This window comes from Anopheles funestus, chromosome 3RL (assembly GCF_943734845.2).
Source record: "Anopheles funestus chromosome 3RL, idAnoFuneDA-416_04, whole genome shotgun sequence".
Classification (NCBI taxonomy): Eukaryota; Metazoa; Arthropoda; class Insecta; order Diptera; family Culicidae; genus Anopheles; species Anopheles funestus.
The window spans coordinates 10,495,494-10,519,347 of record NC_064599.1 but is presented as its reverse complement, the minus strand read 5'-3'; the positions used below and the strand labels follow the sequence as shown (position 1 = coordinate 10,519,347).

General features: G+C 43.7%; 1 protein-coding gene across 6 annotated transcripts in view; it reads right to left on the bottom strand.

Moving 5' to 3' along the window:
• The window catches only part of LOC125771283 (glucose transporter type 1), a 167,771-nt gene extending 143,917 nt beyond the window's left edge, over positions 1-23,854 (bottom strand). Inside the window, exons 1-2 of one of the 6 annotated variants that reach the window (XM_049441756.1) lie at positions 23,554-23,854; positions 20,496-20,507 (exon numbers count right to left, since the gene is read on the bottom strand). The gene's annotated coding sequence lies outside the window, so the exon portion shown is untranslated. The other 5 variants (XM_049441764.1, XM_049441759.1, XM_049441758.1 and 2 more) reach the window with 5 other exon arrangements.

Here is a 23,854-nt window from a genome sequence, read left to right as displayed (position 1 = left end):
GGAACGGCAGTGGGAAAAAACGGTTTTAATGATTGTTTACCGAAATAAACAGAGCTGGAAAATTCATCAACCTAAATGCGACCGTGGTTGATGGTGATGCAGGAGAATGTTTCAGGGAGGGATGGGAGAGTTGGTTATTATTTATATTAAAAGTTCATTGTACGAGCAGATAAATAGGAGGAAGGTTATGGTGCAATATTTAACATTTTTCTTGGAACGATTCATTTTTCGCCGACATTCCCTTCACCTGAAGAATGATTTTTTTAACATAATTCTCTTACGTATGTTACTTCAGCTTCCTTGGCGCACGGTTGAAATGATAATAATGTTATCTGCATTGCATAAATTTAGGCGTTTTTTTGCATTCATTGCACATGTTTGGAAGGGAATGAAATGGTTCGTTTGTGTGATGTTGGTAAAACATACAAAAGACAAAATGAAATGACAGTTTATCGTTGCGGAAGATTTCACAGCTTTAAAGCGTATGCGTTTGTAGAGGTTGCTAACTTTGATTGTGTTCAACGTTTGCCAAAATCCCTCAAAAAGCATATGTATGTACAGTTCATTCTCGTTTGTTCGCAACGACCCCATGGAATCGCTCCATCGCAAACCATGACGAAGAATCCCCGGAACATGGCACAAAACTATGCTCTCCAGCTGTTACTGCATTAACTATGGCTATATTACCCAAATATTGCTCGAGCAAATGTACTTCACTATTGCTTGAAGTACGCCCGAAGAGGTATCGGGTATGGAATGCCGCCTGAACCTGCCCTGGGAACCGGTGTGCTTGCCGCAGTTATTCGACCACAACTCACCCGGGCGGTAGATATTTCGACCGTAAAATACAACCGATGTTAGAGTCGTCCTTGTCGTCGTCGTCGTCGTCGTCGCCGGAACTAGGTACGGTGGTGTGGTGTGCTAGCTGAGTTATAGCCCGGGCAAACTGGAAACAAGAAGCAAACTACTCCTAACACTAGCAAGGAAAGCGGCTGGGTTTTTGTCGGGTAGTTCTTGATGTACGCTTCGATACGCCCGGAGCAGCTGTTGCCGGAGAAACTTCATCCAAATCTTTCGAATCCACCGAAAAACTCCCCCCCCCCCAACGTGTGTGTGTGTGTATGCGCGTGTATTTTTCATCGTGTACGGTGATGTTCTTTTCGTGAACAACAACTCGTACCAGCACGGTGCTTATTGAAGGTCGAACGAAGAAACGCACCGCTCTGGAAGGAAACATTTGACGGAGTTCCGGAGTGGTTTTTTGTTGTTCACCATCAGCACAGCGACTATGTTGGCCAACCACATCGCCACCATATGTTCACCGATGTAGTTGATGAGCTGGTACGCACTAAAAACGGACCTTTTTACCACTATTCGCGAGTCATAACATCATAACGCACGGCGAGATGTGAAGAGCGCCTCGCCAACAGATCCGCATCCAAAGGATCCACAAAATGGTTGTCAAAATAGCTTGCTTTGTACGTGTTCGTTTGTTTGACTTAGAAAGGGAAGACATGTGTGGAATATTACGATAACTTTTTTCGCACTCTCCGAACAAATTCACTACGCTGTCGCCGTTGCTTTATGTTGCTCTGTTCCTGCTAGTCCTGCGTCTGTTTTCGACAACTTCCGGTCGAAAGAGAGCAAAAAAAAGATGGACGCGCTATCTAGTTGGTGGATGGATTTCTTCATATTTCCACTTCCGCTCTTCAACTCGCTGGCAGTTTGTTTTTATTTGCGTTTTTCTTTCTTTCTTTCTTTGTTTTTGTACAAGACAGACAGGATAAGAGGGATGAGGTTTGGGCACGGGGGAGGCCGAACATTTGTCAGGATCGAGCACTTATGTAACGCTTACGGGAAGGAGGAATATAATTCGCCATCGATTGTTTTTGCGCTCGCTTCCCATTGCGCTGTTTCGCTGTTCCATTGTTATGACAAGTAAAGGAAATCGATATGGGCTATTCCGAAGCGTACCGAATGGCTGGCAGAGGCTGGTGTGTATGAAGAAAAACACACATATCATCGTCGTTGCGTCCACGCGAAAGATGGAAAACTTCAGTTTTGTCATCAATGTATTTATGTTTAATATTTAGACAGCCATGAAGTTGCATGATTCTTGCTGGGGTTTTTTTTTATCAAATTTCGTTGTCTTTCGTTTCTTCGTTGGAGTGTGTATGTATGGCTGCACGAAAACAGCCATGAGAAAAGAAATATGCTGCTCAATGTTTTATGAATGTATTCCACCAGCCCGACGATACTATGACATGCGTATTTTATGCTGCATTATCTAACAAATGTGCTCGTCATTATTGATTGTGACAATAAATGACGGCAAAGATAAGAAAAAACAGTTTTGTAATAACTGATTTATGGTGTGCTTTAGTTTGGGTTGAATTAGCATTAGGAGAATTAATTCTTAAAATATTTTTAATTCTGCTTCATGATTATTCAAAAAATCGTGTAATAAGTTTCTTTTCACTCAAATAATGCTTTAAATTAAAAAAAGAATAAAAAATCAAAAAAAAATTAAAAAAAAATTTCTACTCGAAAATTTTATAAGGCTTACCCCTTACGTTTTTTTGAGGAAATTTAGAAAAAAAAATTAAATTGATTTATTTTAATGCGAATTGGTTGAAATGGGTTTCTTTTCATTCAAATAATACTTTAAATACAAAAAAGAATACAAAATAAGAAAAAAATTCTAAAAAGTTTGAAAATTTCTTAAGGCTTGCAGCCTAGCGGATGTTTCATTTTATTTCCAAGATTGGCGTGTTGCTTGTCGAGACTTAATTGCATTGGGGAAAACATTTTTTTTAGTATGTTGTTTTGGTACAGTACATTTGAAACAAAAAGTTTTGTAAGTTTACGGTCATAACGTGAAATAAAAATAAAAAAAATCCACACATGAACCATAGTCAAAATATACATATAAAATATTCATATGCTGCATACCGTCCGGAATTTATTTTCTGTCCACCCCATTTGGTAGCAAAAATTTTTGAAGCACATAATTAATGATTCTATACAAAACATCATGTGGCAGGAGAAAAAAAACATTGTACCTTCCTTCGGAACAATGTCGGCAGTTGAGATGGTGCCTTAGCTAACGTCCGAATCAATGTCGAACGGACGTACAATGTGTACGTTCACCCGCGCGCAAGAACAAAGGTGTCCTACCGTAACCTACCGAATGGATTTCTTTTGAATTTTATTACCAACAACCCCGTAGAGCAGTAAAGTTCAACGATTCGGATTATGGTTTCTGTTTGATTTCACTTCTCCCGACTCAAACAGAGTTGTGTGTTTTTTTTTTTTTGGTTTTTATTTAACCCACAGTAAAATGTATGCTGGTTGGTATATACTTTTGTGCTGTGGTTGTTTTTATTTTGTTTTTCCATTGCTACTGCAACATTCGTTCTCCCTATGCTAAACAACCCGTTTGTCCCGGAGCCTGTGTTTTTATTTGACATGGGTAAATATCGAAAATAAACCCGAAGCGTAAAGGCGCACTGCATCGGACACTGTTTGCCATTGACTTGGGATGCTTGCCCAGTACGTACCATAAAGAACGATTCTTTCTCATCTGCGTTGGTGTGTCTGTGTAGCTTGTAGTGTAATCATCATCGCCAGCACAGCACAGCTTCAATGTAACCTTCTCGATAACTCCGATGCAAGGCACCGTGATGAAGGTTTCTCCCTCGCCTTTCCCTTCACGTACGACTTCTCGTCCAAACATTTCAGTTACACAGTTGGTTCCGAGGTGCCGGATATAAATGTCCGATATTGCAAACACCGGAAACTTTCCCCCCCCTAACTCCCATCATTGATACCCCCATTCCCACACAGTGTACTGTTTCTGCTGCGACTGATCGAGGTTTCGGAAAAAGGATCGTCACACTGTGCTTCGTCGTCTGGCTGCGACGTATCGATATCGATGTCCGGAGATTGGATATTGAGCCCCCGGTAAGACAGTGGTAATAAACTGTGAAAAGAGAACCTTAAGGGATTGGGAAGCACAAAACTACCGGCACGAAACCGGGCCAAACACACATCCCCCATACACCATGCCAGGCGGCGTCCAAACGGATGCGAGGATGAGCTGAGATGATAAATAAAAATTTATCTGCAAAAATGGGAATAAACACATTCTGCTTCGAATAGGGAAGGAAGCTTTTCATTTCTCGTTACTCTCGTACACCACGGATTTCGTTTCGAAGTAATGCAAAAAAAAAAAAAAAACGGAAGATCTTTAACCCATATTTTCTCTTCTATTTTCTTCATCATCTTCACGATTTCCTGCAGGCGGTTGCTTCTGCTTATTGCTTCCGGCAAACAGTGTGCTTCCGGGGTTTTTTTTTTGCAAAATGTAAAATGCATCCCATGCTTGCACACGGACACAAACAACGCCGCTTCGGACGCATCCTTCCCCGGCACATGTTGAACATGCACCGAATGGAGACGCCTGGTCACCCATGCTATGAAACTGGCTGCGTACGGGGCTAGTTCGCGCGAGGCGAAACAAATGCAACCGGATGCATCGACCGGTGCTAGCGGAACGATCGAAAAACCCGTTCCGTTGCAGCGGACAACACTACCACACCTTATACGACCCATTAAGTTGCAAAATGCGCGAAACTAGATACATGCTTAGGATGTGGATCTTCCACATTCTATACGTAGGCACCGTCGGTACCGTAACAGGGCCAGAAAGACAACGTTCACATATACAATCCGGCCGTCCCGTGGAGCGTGTGATTTATTAGGCACAGTTCGCTTCCATTCCGGAAAGCCTCTCCTACATCGCTGCACACCAAGCGATACCGGATTGTAAAGTGCCCCACACACACGTACACTACTGCGACAGACCAAAGGATCGGTCTTTCGTTCGGTACGGGACGGGTTTTTTGGTCGTGCGCGCATTTTCGCCTGCGGTTGTTGGTCCTTTCCATATTAAACTATATATTTTTATTACACATCCAGCTGCGATACGATGCTACTGGCACTGGAAACGACCAGCCCGAACGGCTTTGAAGGACGTGTATCAAGTGACGAACCGTCGGACTGTGTCGTTTGGCCGTATCCATCGAATGGTCTGTCCATCACTACAACTCCACTGCACTACGCACGGAGTTTGCTGCGAGTGGAACCTTCTGCAATCGTGACATTGACATACCCTGATGTTCGTCCTCGTGCGTGACGCGCTATTTGTGACAATCTGTCACTTTTGTTTTGCGAGATCCATCAAATGGAAATTTAATGTACATTTGATCAGTTTGACAGTGTGTCCGAAATGTATCTCCGTGGGTTCGTTTGTGTACGTTGTGCCGCATTTGGATCGGACCGACTGTCCGTGCCGCAATTCGAGAAAGATGGATGATATAAATGGCATGCAAATGCACACACTGGGGTGTGGGGTTCGGTCTTTAGAGGTTCGATTGATGTTATTGGATAGTGGATGCGAAACTGCTATTTTTTTTTCTGAAGGTTATTGATCAATCCTTCTCTTTAGCTCTTTCTGATTGAAACGAAAGCCCTAAATGTTACGCTGAAATTTATTTTAATAACACTTTTCAAAGCATTAAGCAGTCCATAAAGCTAAATCTAACTTTTTCGGTGTTATGCGGATTGCATACATCGGAGGCGCTTTTTATTGGTTTGCCTGGAAGCTATACTTTTCATAGAACATTAATCTCTTGGTAAGACTAAGTTTCAATTCGGACTAATCGTTATGCTGCGCATAAAACATTAAAAAACATTATTCTGGAAATAAAACACCATTTGTCTCGAAATGTCAATCATGTGTAGCGTAACTTTAGCTGCAAGCTAAATAAATCCTTTCTCCTAAACATTTCAGCTAATTGAAGTCATTCCCCCAGAGCGCCGTATCGTCTAGCTACAGCCAAAATGCGGATTTTGTGGGGGTTAAATAAATTGACGGCTCTTGATTGGGGATAGCTGGATGGATGAACCGGTTCAATAGACGCACGTGAATTGATGATGCCGATTTCATCTCAATCGCGTCCGTACTTTGACACCGTACCAGCATCGGGACCCTCGGAAAGATACGGGCACCCTCAGATAAATCGAAAAAGGGGACTCACTCGGAGCCACTTTCGAATGGGGTTTTGCTTCAAAAATTGAAACACACTGCGGGTGTAATTAATTGAAAAAGAAAAAACCCTTTTCTCTCTATCCCTGATCGATCACTTGTCCAACGGAACGGTGCAATACTTGGCGCGTAGTTTTATTTAACTACAAAGCAACAAAAGCTAACCAAAATTTAACAGATTGGTTCTACTCAAAACACCTCCATATTCAAAGTAGCGCTTTACAGGCTGTGAAATAAAAAAAAGCAGCGAAACACTGTTTATGGGACATTGGTCTCGTGAGATTCGCTCTTAATTAAAGTGTTCCCGTGCTTGATGAACAGAAATGCATTTACCCGATCCAATTTTTCACGCCACAAAAGCGGATGGATATAAATATTCCCACTCTCGTTCCATTTGGGTGTAAGAAAGCAAGAATAAAAAAAAGGACAACCACAACATTTTTGCTGACAGAAAAACGGTTTGCCTGGACGATGTTTTCCAATGGTGCATCATACATTGAAGCAACAAACAAACAAAAAAATCGCCGCATTGTATACGGTGGCCCTTCGATATCTACATTGTCCACACCTCGGTGAGAAGGCGAATTGTCACACAAAATGGTGCATCCAATGCTGTCCCCCCTCAACTAACCCTCCCTCCCTCCGTGTCTCTACAATGTGCCGCCCGTGTTTTGGAACGCTGCCAGAAATGGTCGATAACAACCGATAACTAATTGCTTGCGTTCCCTTTCGCCCGGATGTGATGGCAAATGCAAATGTACCAATTTCCGCCGGTCCGTGGGCATCGGTCGCGGTGAATGGAGCAAAGGCGGCAAAGGAGAAAAAACGGAACCTTCCACTGTTCGAAGGTGAAAACCGTTGCCAACTTCATAACGCTAACAGATCGCGACGCAGATACAGAAGAAAGATCGAAAGATCTGGTACTTTATTTTCCTTACGTGTTGCCATTTCTTTCCACTGGAAGAAGGGGCTTCTTTTGTATGGCAAAGCATCCACAAGCACACAAAAAACTGTATCCTTTTATCAAACCCAAAGCGGAACAACGACCTGTGAAAAAGAAAATCCACTACGTTCTCGATGCATTGGAAAGGAGATGAAGAAGAGGAGATGAAGCGGATGGCTGAGGAAGGGAGTAAGAATCCAAATAAACTCCAGATTCAATCACCGATCGCTGTGGGTGGTGTTCCAACAAGGGGCAGAGGTCGCGATAACTTCGTTCACTGATAGAACCTGATTCTTCTGGCCTGGGTTTTCGGTCTGGTGTGACGACGACAGCTAAAGCCAATCCACCAAACGAGATTCTATTCTATTTCGGGGGGATTTTTTTTTCTCAGCTACTGCTGCACCGTGCAACGGATTCGGAATCCGTTTTGTCAGTTTTCCCGATGTCATTGCATAGATTCAGTCGTTTTATGTCTTTGCATCGGGAGATTCTCGCTCACCGGAACGTTTTGTTCGTTCGCGTATCTTTCTCTGCTAAAGATCTCTAACCCCGGGACGTTAGGATGGCTTTTTACTTGATTTCTTCTCGTCGTAGTTGTCGTTTTGTTTCGCCTCTTTTTCTTGGTCGGTATCAAGTCGAAGTCGTCAGGTTTTTGGGAGGGAGGGAAGAAAAAGTCAGCCCAAAAATTGTATCCAGTCAGCTTCTTCGTGAATGCCTGCCGCTTCCGATGCAGCGTACCGCTTGCGGGAATTCTAAAAACCTTCTGCCAACAAAGCCCACATTCGGGCTCGTTTGTTCGTTTGCATGTTGGTTTTATTTTATTTCTTTCCTTCTCGTTCTGTAGCCCTTTCGAAGGGGGAAAGTCTCAGCACCCGTGGAAACACAAGAAAACCACAGAAAATGACAACTCTCCGGTTTTTGGGTTTTGGATGTGGCCACGAAAGACACTGCAGCCTGCAAAGAACGGTGTGCTTAGGTGTCTACATTTGCACAGTGAAACGAACGAGTGTGGGAAGGCTCATTGCACAAACAGCTGCACATCGCACCTTCTTGATCGATTACGGTCGAACGTAGAGTCGAACGCGACCTAACGTCCAACCGTACGACCTACAGACAGACAGACAGACAGACATTACCATCGCTCACGATCGATCAAAGATTTGCATAACCGTCTTGCTGTTCAAAAAAAACCCCCCACGCCCTGCAATAGTGACATTATTTTGCTCACCCTTTTCTTGTTTGAAATTTGGCATTGACAAGCTTAAATCGATGTATAACCTCTGTTTTTCTAAATCGGGACATCTTTCTCTGCTTTTACTTTATCTCACGCGGTGCAATCATTCGATCTTGTGTGAACAAATCAACTCAGCAAGTCAGCAAGAGGTCCGTCGACTCAGTCGACTAGTCCCGAAGCAAAGAACATGGAAGCACATAAAATATCATAACACTACCAAGCCCTCACAAGACACTACATCTCAGCTGGAGATGCCTGCAATCGTTGGAAAACACATCAGACGTGACAGATACAAAAAAAAATTGCTCCGCTTAAACAACCGATCCTAAACAAAAACAGCCCCAAACTGGAGCACATTTTCACGGTACATTTTGCACCAATTTTGCTGCTATTTGTATAGAGCTCTGCTCAAAAGATTTTGTCCAAGTTGGTAGCTACGCTGCACGAGGGAAGAGTTTTAATTTTGCTAATTGCAACACAAGCACAAATGGTGCAACGCAATCTGCAGGAAAGAATCTCCTATTTGATCTGCTTTGATGCAAACACGCCGCTCCGAAAGTAGTTTTGAGTGCATAAGATATGAGACGTGAGGTAATTTAAAGAATTGTGATTTTTGTGTGATGATAATTCTAAGCGAAAAAAGCAACAGAAATGCTGTACAATTTAGAATGGGAAACGAAGAAGATTTCCAGCTCCCATGTTAAAACGCCTAAAGTTATGCAATTTGTAAGACAAAATTTACGGATTAGCGTATCCGTTACAGATATTCTATATTACTTTAGAGCAAAATTTTCAACGAGGTAAGACACTCCGCGAAACATCTCCAAGCTTTCTAGACAAGAAGAACGCTTTAGATAAAGAAATTGGACAAATACACAATTTCTCTCGTTTCTTGTAAATTGCTTGCGCTACTTATCACGTAGTAGAATGGAAGAATCTTATCACTTGTGTGAACATATTCAATTCCACACAAACTTCGAACCCAATCATAGCTCTTTCACCTCGAATCTGCTCTACTCATCGGAGACTGCTTGAACTATCAGCAAATATATATATATAACGTTACACAGCGACTCGCACTTATCTCGAACAGGGCAAACTCTGGAAAATAATTTTCACCTGCAACCCAACGAGCATTGGTTGCTCGAGGGCTACGGTGGCTTTATAGTTCTGCAGAAGCAATTTCATCCCTGCACAAAGTGAGGACGATTCCCCGATACCGATCATGGCAAAGCTCTTGAAAGAAGTGCACTCCTGTAACAGGGACTTAGCCGTACATTCGCACTATCGTACTATCGCAGAGAAAACCTTTCTGTCACGAGCTTTCGGGCTGACCGATTACCAATAAAATCTGACCATTCACCATTCAGTTTTTTGCTTCTCTTTCTTTCGCCCCCCCAAAACCCAAACTCACTTGAGCTTGTAATCGTAGAATTGGTCTCGGTAATGAACGCCTACCAACGGTAAGGAAGGATTTTCTTCCTTATCTTGTCTCCTTTTTCACCAGGTGGAGAAGGTAATCTTCAGCACTCAGCACAAGAACCATCCTTCTGCAGTAAAGTAAAAAAAAAAAGATTATGAGACTTCGGCTCTAGAGACCGAATGAGAAGATCCCTTTGCGAATGCATCCCATCCCGAGTTGAATCGAGTTGAATTGAATCTGACCGTCTGTTATCGTGCTTTGTACAGTGCTGAAGCAATAATACCCTACTTTATACCTCAGTTTGCTGTCCAGCGTAAAATAGTTGCTGATAAAACGAAATTAATAATAGTTTGAAATGGATTTATGGTGCTTGCGTTTGAATTTATTGCACGATGGCTACCGCCCAGCTGTCGACGTCAAGCGTTTATTACGGTCACAACACTCCTGGTCAACGTCACCACGTCATCACCCGCAACAGCCAAACACCAGTTGTTCAAATATTAGTCAAAGTGGAGTAAACTTCCAAGTAACCCGTCCGCCAGTCCAATTGCGCACTGCCGAGTGTGTGCAACCACTCGGAACCGAACGTTACGTTTACTGCCCAATTAATGTGTCAGAAAATGGTTCCAATCTTAAACCCCGCACTCGTACACATGTCCAGTTTAGTGGGAAAGCTTGATAATAGAGTTTTTCGGTCGTCTCCCGTTTCGTTGACGCGACCAAAAAACCCCCGGAAAAAACGATACTTTATATCGTCCCTTTTCGGTGAAACCACGCTGAAGTTGAATAAAAACTGAAGACCCCATCATCATTCGGGGAAGGGCAGTGATTTTGTGTGTTTGTGTGTTCCCCAATAGGCGAGCACATAAATCCCACGCTACTGGTTGCTGGTTGCTATTACTGTCCTGCAAACTAGCACACTAGCAGCGTCGACACCGAACGATGGTCCCGCATTCAAACAGGGGTGTCCCCACACTCACAAACACACGTACACGAAACCACACGTTGTAGCAATTAAGGAACGATCCTCCATCGTTTGAGGATATACCCTAAAATATCCCTTTTCCCCACTAGTGGACGCTTTGTGGTGACAGCAGTCGGTCAGGGTTTCTCACTCGCAGCCAGATAGCCAGAGTTGTGTCACGTCGGATTGGTGGCCGCGCGGACCATCTTTTTGGTCCGTAATAAAATTTACACTTTTACGACCAACCTAACTCGGAGTCGAGTGGGTGGAGTGTTTAAGTAGTCAGGATGGGTTTCTTGTCACATGGTTGTTTTTTTTTGGTTCTCATTGAAATGCGGGTTCAACTTCTAACTGGTTAGGATGATCTTTTATTCTCTCCCTAAAAAAAAAAACATCCCCCAAACGTCGATAAGTGTGTCACTCCATGGAACGAAACGTTCGGTAAGTACGCACACGTTAGTTGCTCAGTGGCAGTTGTGTGGAATAAAAAATGTGGAACCATTTGCGTCACTAACCTTGTCCAAAAGGAGGATAGAGTCCTGTTCCCTGCAGAGTCCAGCATTCTGACACTACTGGTCCATCAAACTGCACCATCCAGAGACACCCAATGTCCAAACCGATGAATGCATATGGATGGATGAATAACGAGTGGCTGATTTATACCCTAGGATCCCAGGATTGCACTCCCTATATACATACCCACAGGCATAAAGGCAGAGCAAAAAAAAGTCCCGCTTCAAGGCACAATAAAACCCAGGCCCATTGGCTTTTTCAACCATAATCGTTAGCAGACCAATGACCGACCAGTGTATGTGTGTGACATGTAGTCAAACCGTGCACGTTCGGAGTACCTCCCCAGTAGTAGTCCGGGTACAAGTAGTCACCGGGAATCCAAATCTTTCATCGTTACCATCATCAGTGGGCAAACCGGTCAAACCGGTCGGTATAAACTAACCTAAACCAACAGCCAACCGTCGTCGTCGTTGGGGTTCCGCGTACTGGTAGGTGACTACCAGCCTTTAGTAAACCGAGAACAACGGCTAACAACTATTGTAACCCCAACCTATCTCTCTCCGGGACTCCTGGGTATGATGATGGCGGATAACATGGGTTTTATATTATTTCTTCCAACCCTTTTTTTTCTCCTCCTTTGTTTCATCCCTCAAAAATCCCAGAGTACTGGCAATTGTTGGAGATCATCCGAATGAAAATGGAACAGGCGAGACACAGGCCCGTCGTTGTTGCTAGGCTAGCCTTGGTTGTCCTACCCGGGGTTTCGGAAAAAAAGGGATCATGCTAGGCAAGCAGCAGCACAGGGGTAAAATGTACAATTATTTCACAGCTCCAACAGCCACATCAGCAGGCACCCCAATGGTAAGCGGTATGTCCTCTGCAGAAACTTTAATAATTCAAAATACTACTTCTGCTGCTGCTGCTGCTGCTGCTGCTGCTAGTACTACTACTCCACCTCCAGCAGCGTCAGGGAAATGTCCCATTTCTATTCCCAGACCAGGCTGAAAGCTTCCAAGAGCAAACGGCTGCAGATAATGCTGTGTGTTTCCATTTTAGAGAGAAGCTTTTTCTGCCTGTTCGCACCAGTCCGCACCTACTTGTATGGTCAAGTAGGCTCAATCATTCGCTATATCTAAGCCAACCTTTTTGCGTTGGCAGGTCGCTGCACACATACGATGTGTGAGAGATGACATGTACATGTACACATTCCTGCCACACACAGACAAAGAGAGACGAGGGCGCGCAGTAAAGGGAGTCAAAATGATGATAAAATAAAACTCCTCCTAGTCCTCCTTCTCCTTCTTACTTTTCAGTTTTATTTTGGTTCTTTTCAAGAGTATCATGACCCTTAACCAACTGGACGGTCACGTGGCGACGTTTCTGGGAACTAGTTCTATTCCCACACACACACACATACAAACGCACGCACATTGCAGCAGTAGCTTTTTTTTCTTTTAACTCTATTTCCCCCCATGGTAAAATGGTTCGAATGTTGTGCAGTTTGCCTAACCAAAGGCGCGTAAAAGAGACGCGTTGAAGAAATTCAACCAATAGGACGTGTAGAGTTTGCTCTTCTACGAATGGGTTTTAGTGGCATTCCCATGATTGCTCTTTTTTTTATTTTTATATCTTTTTGTCCTCACATACGCAAGGAGGACTGCGTACCATGTACGGTCTAAGATCGTGCCAGAGAGCTTCACTGCACCTGAGCACATATGTGTGCTGGGGAGGGGTAGAATTAATGGCTTCTAGGGAAAGAATTTTATTGCACTCCACTCAAATAAAGAGAAATTGTCAAAAAACTAACATCCCCATCGCTTTGGTGCAGGGTAATCCGGTCGTGTAGCAGGTGTTATGGAGTGCTTCAAGTAAGAATTGAGCAATGTCAGACAGAAAGGCAAAACCTTGTCCAGTGATACAGGCGTGGTGGTTCTATGGCAACACAAGACATATAAGCCTAGTTGCGAGAAAGGAATTATTGACAATATTGCACAAGCAGTAATCTTATTTGAAAATAATTCCTAAAGATATGGACGAGTTTCGGGACTTAGAATACTCTTTGAAGGTACTGAAGGTAGGAAACAAAGAATTCTGCTGATGCTTATCAAGTAAACTCCTGCCATACATACAACCATGAATAGCTTCCCTTTGCAAAAAGTCTCTTTGTACCACACTTTGAACCGATTAGATTTCAGCCTTCTTTTTTTTTATTTGCTTTCTTCAAAAGCTCCACTTTACACGGTACGGTTTCTATTACAAGCTGATGAATTTCGGTCCGTTATCATCGGCAGGTGTACCGAGGATATCAGCATGACATATCTTCAACACATTTCAACCCACCCACCAATGCTCCATTTCTGATCATATCGGAAGGTTAATACTTCGTACGAATCCTTAATCACAAAAGTATACGGAATGAACGACTCCTGTGTGCGTGTGTGTGTGTGTCTGGTGGAGTGATACGCTTCAATAAATGGGTGAGATTTCTTTCACCGGTGAAATAAAGCATGAAAGAACCAGTTTTGATGGGATCGTTTTCTTCCGAGAAAAGGGGTACAAACGAGCATACGTTGTAACACAGAATTTTAAACCTTTTCTTTTTTTTTAAAAAAAAGGAAAGAAAGCTTCATGCTGAGCTTATAGAATTGCTCACGTAACGATAATCGTAGGAAGGATTTGTTTTCCATACGTTAAGCGATAAGAGAAAAGAATTTAATGATCTTTAATTTTATTTGAAAGCATAAATTTTCATTTTTCATCTTTTTTTCTTCAAAGTATTTAAAAAATTAAATATTTAGTTTTGTAAGCTTTTTATATCATGGCTTTTATGTCTTTTCTCTCCCTCAAAATGCAGAAATAATCAATACATAGGAAATAGTTACAAACATCGAACCATGAGCAATCGCCGATCGAACAAATATCTATAAACGGGAAAATTTCTCTTGACCAGAAACGATGGTTTTGATGTCGTTCATCTGTCCGTTCCCGTCCATCTTCCCACTGCAGCGATCTGCGGTTACTCGATAATGGCGTAAAATTGTCATGCTTTTTAGGATTATCGCGCTTAGATAAACGGTCTAATCGAGCGGCTAACATGCCGCAAACTACCCTTCATGTGGGTGTGGATGTGTATTTGTCTGACGGGAACTAACCGTCCAAACTACGGCTACGGAAATGGAAGTGGTCCTTCGAACGAATCTCGCTTTATCCGCTCAATTTGTGGCTCACTCTCGCACTGTGTTTCGGTAATTTTGGATTTGGTCAATTTGGTGGAAAATCTTCGGCACAAATGGAATAGTATCGTCATGCTGGTCGCATACTGACCACACCCTCCTCTATCCTCCACCCTCGGACTACGCTACCATTTTAGAAGCTTTTCGCTGCACGTGTGTATGTTTTTTGTGTGTGTGTACGAAACAACAAGTTACAACAAGTTCCGCATCACTAAACACGTACACGCATACAGACGCAGAGATGAGGATCAAGTGAACGGAACCACATCACAAGCGATAGCTAGCGTTTAGGTCAACCTATCAATCAGGATTAGGAACTCCGCTTTTTCCTCTCTCTCTCTCTTCCCGGAAATGGGTTTCCCTCCTTGTCCCTTCCTACCATTAGCGAACGGTCTAATTGCAAAGGTGTGAAGTTTACTGCTCATATTGGCTGCTATTTGTACCGCAAGAGTAGGACGGAGAAAAGCCCCCGCCAAGAAGACGAACAGAATCGACAAAAAGAACCACTCAACCCTTACCCTCAATCCTAACCCCGCATCTATCTGGCATCGAAAAAAGGGTCGGTGCTGGTTGGTAAGGGTTTGGGGATTTTTGAAGTTATTTATCGTTGTCAAGCTCTTCTAAGCTTACCGGTTATTTGCCACCGAAAGCACGGGATTAGGAGGGAAAGTATGGGCGGCCTAAAGCAACCGGATCAATGCCGAACAAATGTGGCCCATTAGCCGAAGGTTGGTCGTCAAAAAAAAAAATGGCCACTCATAAATGTGACCACAGGACAGGTGACTAATTTGTACCATTTACGGATATACCTAATCCTTTTCTGGATTAATTGAACGCATTCAGACGGCGTAAAATGTAGCCGGTGGCTAATGAGCAGGGATTGAGGAAAGCGTGATTTTACAACAAGCGAAGTTAAAGCGAAATTCATAGTTTATATATTTTTATTTTCCAAGCTTTTCAATACTACAAGAAAATTAAATGTAGGGAAAAATTATGGTTCGAACTTCACATGAATTCGAAAGCGCCTTAAGATATGCAATCCGCATTTAAATACGATTTAATTATTTTTTTAAAAATCGTTTCTTAATAGACTTTTAATTTTTTTTTTTACAAAACAAACACATCATCAAACGGGCCATTTTCATTCTTATTCAAAACCCGTATCCACTACGTCATCCCGGGTGACGGGACCATCTAATTTCCTGCGCCTCTTGTTCGCATGTCACAAAAAGAACTGCTGCTTAATGTGCCGCTCAGGTTTTTTTGGGACAGTTCGTGTCTCATCACAGGCATTGTCACGGTACACTGACCACCATTACTGTGTGACAGGTAGAGCGTGGTGGGCGAAACACATTATATTACACAGTCGACCCCTTAGTCGACCCCTTACTGAGTTGGGTTTTGTCGCATTCGTACACCTTCTTACGCTACCGATCCTTGTGGCGCGCCGTTGTCCGTACGCGCAAGGTTCTTTTCTCGGGTGCACCGGTCAACGCCGGGAAAATGCTTTCACGTGACCGCACAGTTGTCGTGAGCCCAGGCAACGAACGGGACGATCAGGAAAAGAAAACGAAACAAATGGCACAAATGTAGCACCGCGGGTTGCCGCTCAATGTCCCTCTGGGTAACTGGGACACGCTAATTCGTGCACCACAGCGTGAGGTTTGTTAATTTTCCAGCTCGCTCGGTGATGGTTCGTTGGTTTTTTTTTCTCTCTGCTTCTTCCTTTGCTCGCATTTACTTTCGTCCATTCAATTTCGGTCCCCAAAAAACGTAGAATGGGTTTTTATTGGAAGTCTCATAATCGTGACTGAAATTGCTCAAACCTTTCTCAAATTCCCGTGTACCAAAGAAGGGTCAGTGAGTTTATAAAAATATATTTACTTTCCTGTACATTCTGTTGGAGATCGAGGCACGGAACTGTGAAATGAAAAATATGTGACAGCAGTGAAAATCCTTCCCAGTGGTTCCCTACTGAAATGGGTAGCTTAATAAATAGGGGCAGAAAATACACACATTATCACACAACGCCACACATCCAAACAAACATGCCAAATAATCTTCCGAACCTTGATTCGTTCAGTGGGTCAGTCACTAGTCTCCACGTCACCCATCAGCAAGTTGTCAGTTTGGGGTAAATTTGAGCCTTAAAACTCGGTACCCTACAGTACTTAACACACACAGAATACAGCGAGAACATAATAATGAATGCGATGTTAACTCGCGATTTCAGCAAAATTCGTCTCACGTCCCTTGACCCCCCCCCCCCCCCCCCCTTTTTTTCCCCTACCCACGTGTGTCAGCGTGGGAATGTAAAATTGTGGTGAGAGGAAGGGGGGAGTTGCGTAAATTGTCACATTATCGTCAGCGAACCGTGTGAACATCAGCGTCATCATCGTCATGGCCCAGTATTATCGTTATCATCATTCGTCACCTCATCGATGGAGACGCCTGGTGGCCCGTTGCGCGCCTGCAACCGGACATAAAAGGGATGAAATCGGACCGGATGAGTGTGACGACGTCATCATCGCTACCGCAAACCCGTTAGCGAGGTCAGCCCTGATGTGTTCTAACTGTTTTTTTTTTTGCTGCTCGATTTGGATTTTTTCTCTCTCTCTCGTACTTTTATTTGCATATAACACGTCCAGTTGTGACCTTTCCTGGGTAAAAGGAAGTCACACAAAAAACGGGGTGACATAAGCGGGACTCTAGTTTTATATAAATATTACTTTCCATTTCTGGATAAGAGAAGGTCTCTCCTCTCTCTTCCTCTCTCCCTCTTACGCTGTCTCTCTCTTCACCTTGGGGCAACATGTTACACAGCGTTCGCCATCGTGCGGACGTCATCAGTGTAATAAAAATAAAATATATATAACAAAAAATACATCCCTTTTAGAACGGACACACTCGTGTGCACGTGTTTTCCACATCCTTTGCGTTCTTTGCGATGAAAAGCGGATAAAGGATAACACGGGGACACGGTCCACGGGAACGTGACAGGCGACGAACCCCTCCCGACGACCATAGCAGGTTGGACATGGGCGCAAACGGTGAATGGCACCCATTTTGTGTGTTGGTTGTTTTTTTGTTTTCTCCCCTCCCCAAACACACAAATCTACACAATTTCACCAACTCGGGAGCTGCTTTTCTAGCAGCAGTTCCATGCGAATGATACGAAAAAGGCAGCGGAATGTTAAATTAAACTCCGCTGCTTGGACTGATCGTGTCCTGTTTGTGGCTGTTTGTGCAACTCTTCTTCTTTTTTTTGTAGCATATAAATTAACGAGTTAGAATTTTAATAATACCATCATTCGCATGTTTTTTTTTTTGGCCTTTGAAAAATAATCTTCTTCATCATATGTTTTAAATGATTTTCTTACGACAAGAAAATGCGCATATTCTATCCAGCAGTGTAATTAAGCCGGAATATTTTTCTCTCTTTTTCACTAACATTTTTACGTTTATCAGAGCCCTATATGAAGTTCACCGTGAAGCTAGACTTCATAAAAGAATGCTCTCATTAGTTTCGTATATCATTAATTTACTCTCATCTCTCATGCTGTGATGCCCCCTTCGCATCCGCCCCTTGCTAGGATAAAATATTCTTTACAAACCATCCACCACTGGAACTTTCGATCATTAAAGCACATGTCCAGCATTAACGACTGTACCCGAAATAGGGACACATCGGTGCTAAAACAGGGTTCACACGAATTTCATCAAGCTTGCAAGCTTGCATTCCTCTGCATTGCTTTTGCGTTGGGGTCGGTGGTGAATGGGAGCCTTTTGTGTGGTACAGGCGTTGCATTCTAATTATTATAATTAGCGTCAGTGAAAAAGATGGACGCCGTGTGTCGCTGCTGGCTCATCCCGCGTTCGGGGTCAGTGCAGACGAGCGAGCTAATAAATCCTAACGAGCTGCGTCCAAACGAGCGCTGATGCACTGAATATTGAACCAATTCTAGCGCTGCTTACGTCAGGTCCAACAATATCCACCATGCAATGTTGGGACACTGTATGCATGTGTGTGTGTTTAGTGTTCGATTTAAAAAGGGACCACGAAGCATAGACTGTACCGCCGCAACACCCCTTCGAAGGTGGCGCACGACACGCTTCAGAGCTAGTGTTCATGTTGCAAACTCGATGTTTTTTTTATATTATTTCAAATGGCTTTCCTTTTGAAAACGGGGATGAACAAACAGCACACAAACGATATCCCGCGACCAAAAGGTACGATTTGGAACTAGCGTCAGCACATTTCGCGAAACCATTTCGTAGTCCCCACGTACGATGCTGGATCGAAATTGCTGGACCCGTACCGTCGTTTGGTGGAATTAGCGATGTGGATTGGAAAATGCTTTGTGTTGCACACGATTAATCCGGACGCACAGTGGCGAGCGATGATTAGACTTTATTGCAAATGGTTCCCATGGTTTGCATTTTGATCAAAACGCGTTAACTTAATCCATGGATCATTTTCAATGCTTTTCTGTTGCTTTCGGTAGATGGCAGCATTAGAAAATTGTTACAATAACGTTTCTAATGTAACATTTGCTCAATATGTATCAATTTTTTTTAGTTATTACAATTTCAGTTATTACAATTTAACGCAATTGCATTTTAAGGACATAGCACAATGAAAATGATTGAAAACAACAAACCACAAAGGAATATAATGAATATTTTATCCTAAGAATTAAACATTGTCATGCGGATTGCATATTTTCAGGTGAATTTCTTTCTTTCACCGTTCAGCCATTCTGTTCGATAGGAACTTAGACAAACGACAGCCATTTTTATATTGCTCTGCTCGAGAGGGACTTGAAGTAGGAAAAATAATGACCAGTAAAGCATTTTCCATGAACTGTAGCACATTTATGTGAATAAATCAAAACAGACAAAAAAAAGGGTGCGCTGATTCATTTCATACTTTGAGTTTGAAATATGCCAGGAAAAAGGATTTAAAAATCAAATAATTCAGCATATAAGTTCTTGAAGAAAAGATCAATGACTGATGTGCGTTACGGATATCTTCTAAATGAATAAGTTTATAGTCAAAAATAGCCCGTACTGCCGAGTTCTTTTACAATCCTTCCAAAACAGCTTTGAAAATCAAACTCAATAGCTCAGATTACGAGAAGAAGGAGCAAAGAAAAAACCCAAACAAGTTCACCAAACTTCAGAACCAGGGGGGGGGGGGGGGGGGAATCACAAAAAGCTCCAAGCATTCGTAGCCAAACCCTCAAGGCAACTATCCATACCGGTGGTGTAGGTGGTGGCCACCAAAAAATTTCCAACCAAGAAACCTTGAAGTTTCCTCTCCAACAAAAAGGCACCAAAATAAAACACCTGCAAAACTTACCTCTATGCCAGTGGCGATCGGGATGCTCGTGCTGTTTAGTGAACGGAGCGTATGTGCGTTTTTGTGTTCTCTCCTTCTTCTAGGTGCACACTTGCCAAAATGGGCCCGAGGGCACCTGGAGACGGCACCACGCTGTTCACTTGCTGGACGTGTACCGTCAGGGAGTCTGCGGACGTTAGAAGTTTTTTTTTACACGTTTGCACACGTACTCCTGCCACAAACACATACACACGCGGAAAGCCCCCCCCCTTCGTTCGAATGTGTGTTCTGCAATTTTTCATGCAGACTTTCCTGAGGGAGATTTTTTTTTCTTGCCCTCGGTAGGGTCTTCTACTCGTCCGACTGTAATGGTGATTATATTACACTACATTTGCTCACTACAGTCCATTATATAAGGTTCACTTTTTAAGTCATATATAGTTAAAAAAAAGTTCTTAAAACAAACGTTAAGCTGATGTCACCGCAAAGGTTACAAAACAATACTGACTCACTTGTAATTTGCACTCATTGAAATTCATTTCTCTTCAGCACTTCAGCAGGAAAACACAGTTGTAATTTTTTCACCAACACACACACTGAAAGTTATACCCGTGGTACCTCAAAGTGGGGTTGGAAAATAAACGCGCAAACACCCCGCCCACCAGTGCCGATGGTAGCGATTTAGAAAATTCACCAAACACTCGATAAAAACTCATCACCAATCAATAAATATACCTTCACACTGAACTGCGGAATGAGAAAGGAAGAAAGCAATGGGGGAAACAAAGATGAAAAATAAATACACCCAACAACACACCACCCCTTACCCCTATTACTAGCAAATACCGATTCCGTTCGGTATTGTTTTAGCTCAAATTAAATCGATTCGGCCCCGGCCGTTCAGTAATGTTTAAATATTCAGAGTGTTCGGCGTTTTTCCTTTTTACTGCATGTTCCCGCCTCACCGTACAAAGCGTGTGTTGGTGTGTATGTGTGATTAGGTACACGTGTACGTGTGTGTTGGCCACTACACATCCGCAGTCCGCAGAATGTGTTTGGCCTTGTGTGTGTGTGTGTGTTATGTTCGTTGCTTCCTCTATGTGGCGGAACCGAGACAATCGAAGGCCTAGTGGCCTTCTAACCGACCAAACCGACTAACCAAAGCCAGGCCAAGTTAGTCCCCGTCCGTGTTACGCGTGTGGAGTGAGTGTGTGTTTTGTTGGTCCTGGCAGCGAAAGCACTGACCCACTGGTTATCCTATCGCTTGATTCGCGCTGCTGCTGCTTCCGTAGCATCCCAATCACCGAAAAGCGCCACTCATGAGTTCCCTCGTGCTATATACGAGCAGTACGGTCGTGAGTTACCCATACAGAGGGTGTGTGAATATGTCTTTTTGTTTTTTGTTGCTGTTTTAGTGCTTTTGAGCACGATTTTCCTGCAGCGACAACAAACTGGCCGCTTCGGATGGATGTGATTCAAGTGGCCGAACAGCACGAAAACAGGATACTGGCACTCACTCACTCACACACAGACACTCAGAATAAAAACGTCCCAAAAACCCGAACAGTCACGTTCGGGGACGGTATATGTAACGGGTGCTTTTAAAGCTGAGAAAGTTGTTCCTTGTTTCCACCCATCTCAGCGCAAACGGTTGCGTGCTCAATCTCACTACTGCTCACGGTTCTCCGCAGTTCTCACGCAACGTCGCTGCGTGCACGAGAAGCGCCAGTAAGTCTCTCATACCATCGGCTTCGGCTGTTCTGAAGGAATTCCACCAACTTCCTTCCTCCAAAAAAAAGCTGCCCTGCTTCTCGTCTCACATATATCTGTCCGCCTAACCACGAATACGTCACTCTCACCGGGGATACCGCTTACGTTCAGCAGAACCACCACCAACAGCAGCAGCAGGAGTAGCAGCAGTACTTTATCGATATTTTTGGGGCTGCGTCAAGGATCGAAACAGAATGCTAAACAGCATGCAATTAGGCGTTACATGCAGTCGACGAAACACATCTACACCTCACGGGCGGGGAGTCGATTGTTTAGCCCCATTCAGATCCTAGATCCGCGCTGTATTGTGAAGTCTCTTTGGCAGGCAGACTCACTCATGGGAGCACGTATTGCGGACCACTGCAGATGACCGCACGTTGTGATACACCCTTGTCGTGTTCACACCTGACACGGGTGACATCTCCTGCTATCCAACCCGCATTAAAACCCCGTGCTATCTCTCCAAAAGCCGCTTTCGATCAGCTTGTGGATGTGTTTTTTTCAGTCACCAAACAATCCAACTGTTCCCGAGTGTTTCTTTTGAAGAATCCACTGAAGTACCACAATAATACGGCACACAGGAGCGTCAACTCCACCACCGTCAGTACTTTACAGAACGAAGGCAGAATGTCTTTGATTTGAAAATGAAAATAAAACACTCAACCATCACACACGCGGCAATGTACACGCAGGGAGGGACACACCGAAACTAGGCGAACCAGGAGTATAAAACCACACACAAAACATACACCGAATCGCCGAACAACAGTAACCCTGGTGTCGCTGCTTGCGCCTTGCTGGTTTGGTGCGGAACCGCCCTAAAACATCACTGCTGCTGGGCAATGCTCAAAAACCTTCTCACCTCAGTGGGAGTATGCGTGTGTTTGTTGTGAGAGACGGTTTCTCCGGGGGTGGTAGGTTCTCACAAATGTGAGAGAGACCGAGCAGCTTTCACACAAAACAGGATCACCCCGAACAGGATCGTCTCCTTCTCCTCCTCGAAGTCCTCCTCCTCCCAGGATGGGTGGTTTGGTTGGTGTAGAAGAAGAGATGGACAAGCACGAGAGAGTTTATTCAAAGAAATTCAAAAAGGAAATGAATGAGCATCGGACCACTCGTCGGGGCATAACCGTATGTTTGTCAGTTTCGGAAGCACTCACGAAACGGAAGTTGAGGAAAAACGGACGGCAAGGGAAGAGTTGATTCGTGTAATGCTTTCCTATCATTTTTTTTGCTTGTGTTCCTCTTTCTTTTTGCTGTGTGTAGAGAAATTAAGAGGCAGCGGAAAAATAAAACACATTTCACTCAACAACATGAAATGATTTCTTCTCGAGAAGAAGGGCGAAACCTTGAAGTCGATGCCATGGGGAACTCTCGGAAAGGGGTTTTTACATTTGATTGCAGAAAGGTACCGGTTATGACAAATAATCAAGCGAATGGACAGTTGCAGTTTCTAAACACTCCCTTCCTTTCACGCCTATACAAACACGCCCGTTCGTCAGGCCAATCGATAGTGTCCTGCCTCGTTCGACCAAGAGTCCCTACGAAGGTAGCTACGAGATCTTCATCATTCTCCCAACAAATGTCCGATCGTAGTCGTTTGTCCACAATTCTACCAGAAAGGGAGATCTCCATCTGCAAAGGGAATATTTTCATCCTATTTCCTTCGAATTCGCGTAATAATTTGCCACATTGGATGCGCGCCACCAATACAGACACCACTGCAGCAGGGTGGCTCCACCGCAATACACTCACACAGCCGCCATACGCAGGCTCTCGCACATACACACTCACACACACACACAGAGAAACATACACTGAAGCACCAGCGTAGAAGGCAGCAGTAGAGATCAATATCGTCCTGCAGAGGCCTCTCGGTCGAAACACACACCGAACGCACAGGATAACACGAGGAGAGTTGTTGGTGGCCTTTTTACTTCCTCCACTGTTTGTTGTGTACCACAGTTTTGGGCATTATTTTGTACATTTCCAGCTTAATAAACAATACTTTGATTTTGCTTACATTTTCCTTAACGCTCTCCTTATCATCAAACATTCATCCAGCAGATTTGCTTTCTCACACTTCCTTTTCGATTGACCTTACAACTGACAGCCCACTATGGGCGGCCACGCCATGAAATGGCAGTCTACCGCCGTGTTTCGCCTCACTGTACCATATGTACAACGTTGCGACGTCACAAAACAGCGAAGATAAGGATAAACGGAATGGACAAACGTTAGATAGATAGCGCGCGCGGGGCACACGGGCACACGCTCGCATACACACACACACAGAGAGCGACGAGGAAGTGGAGGTACACACA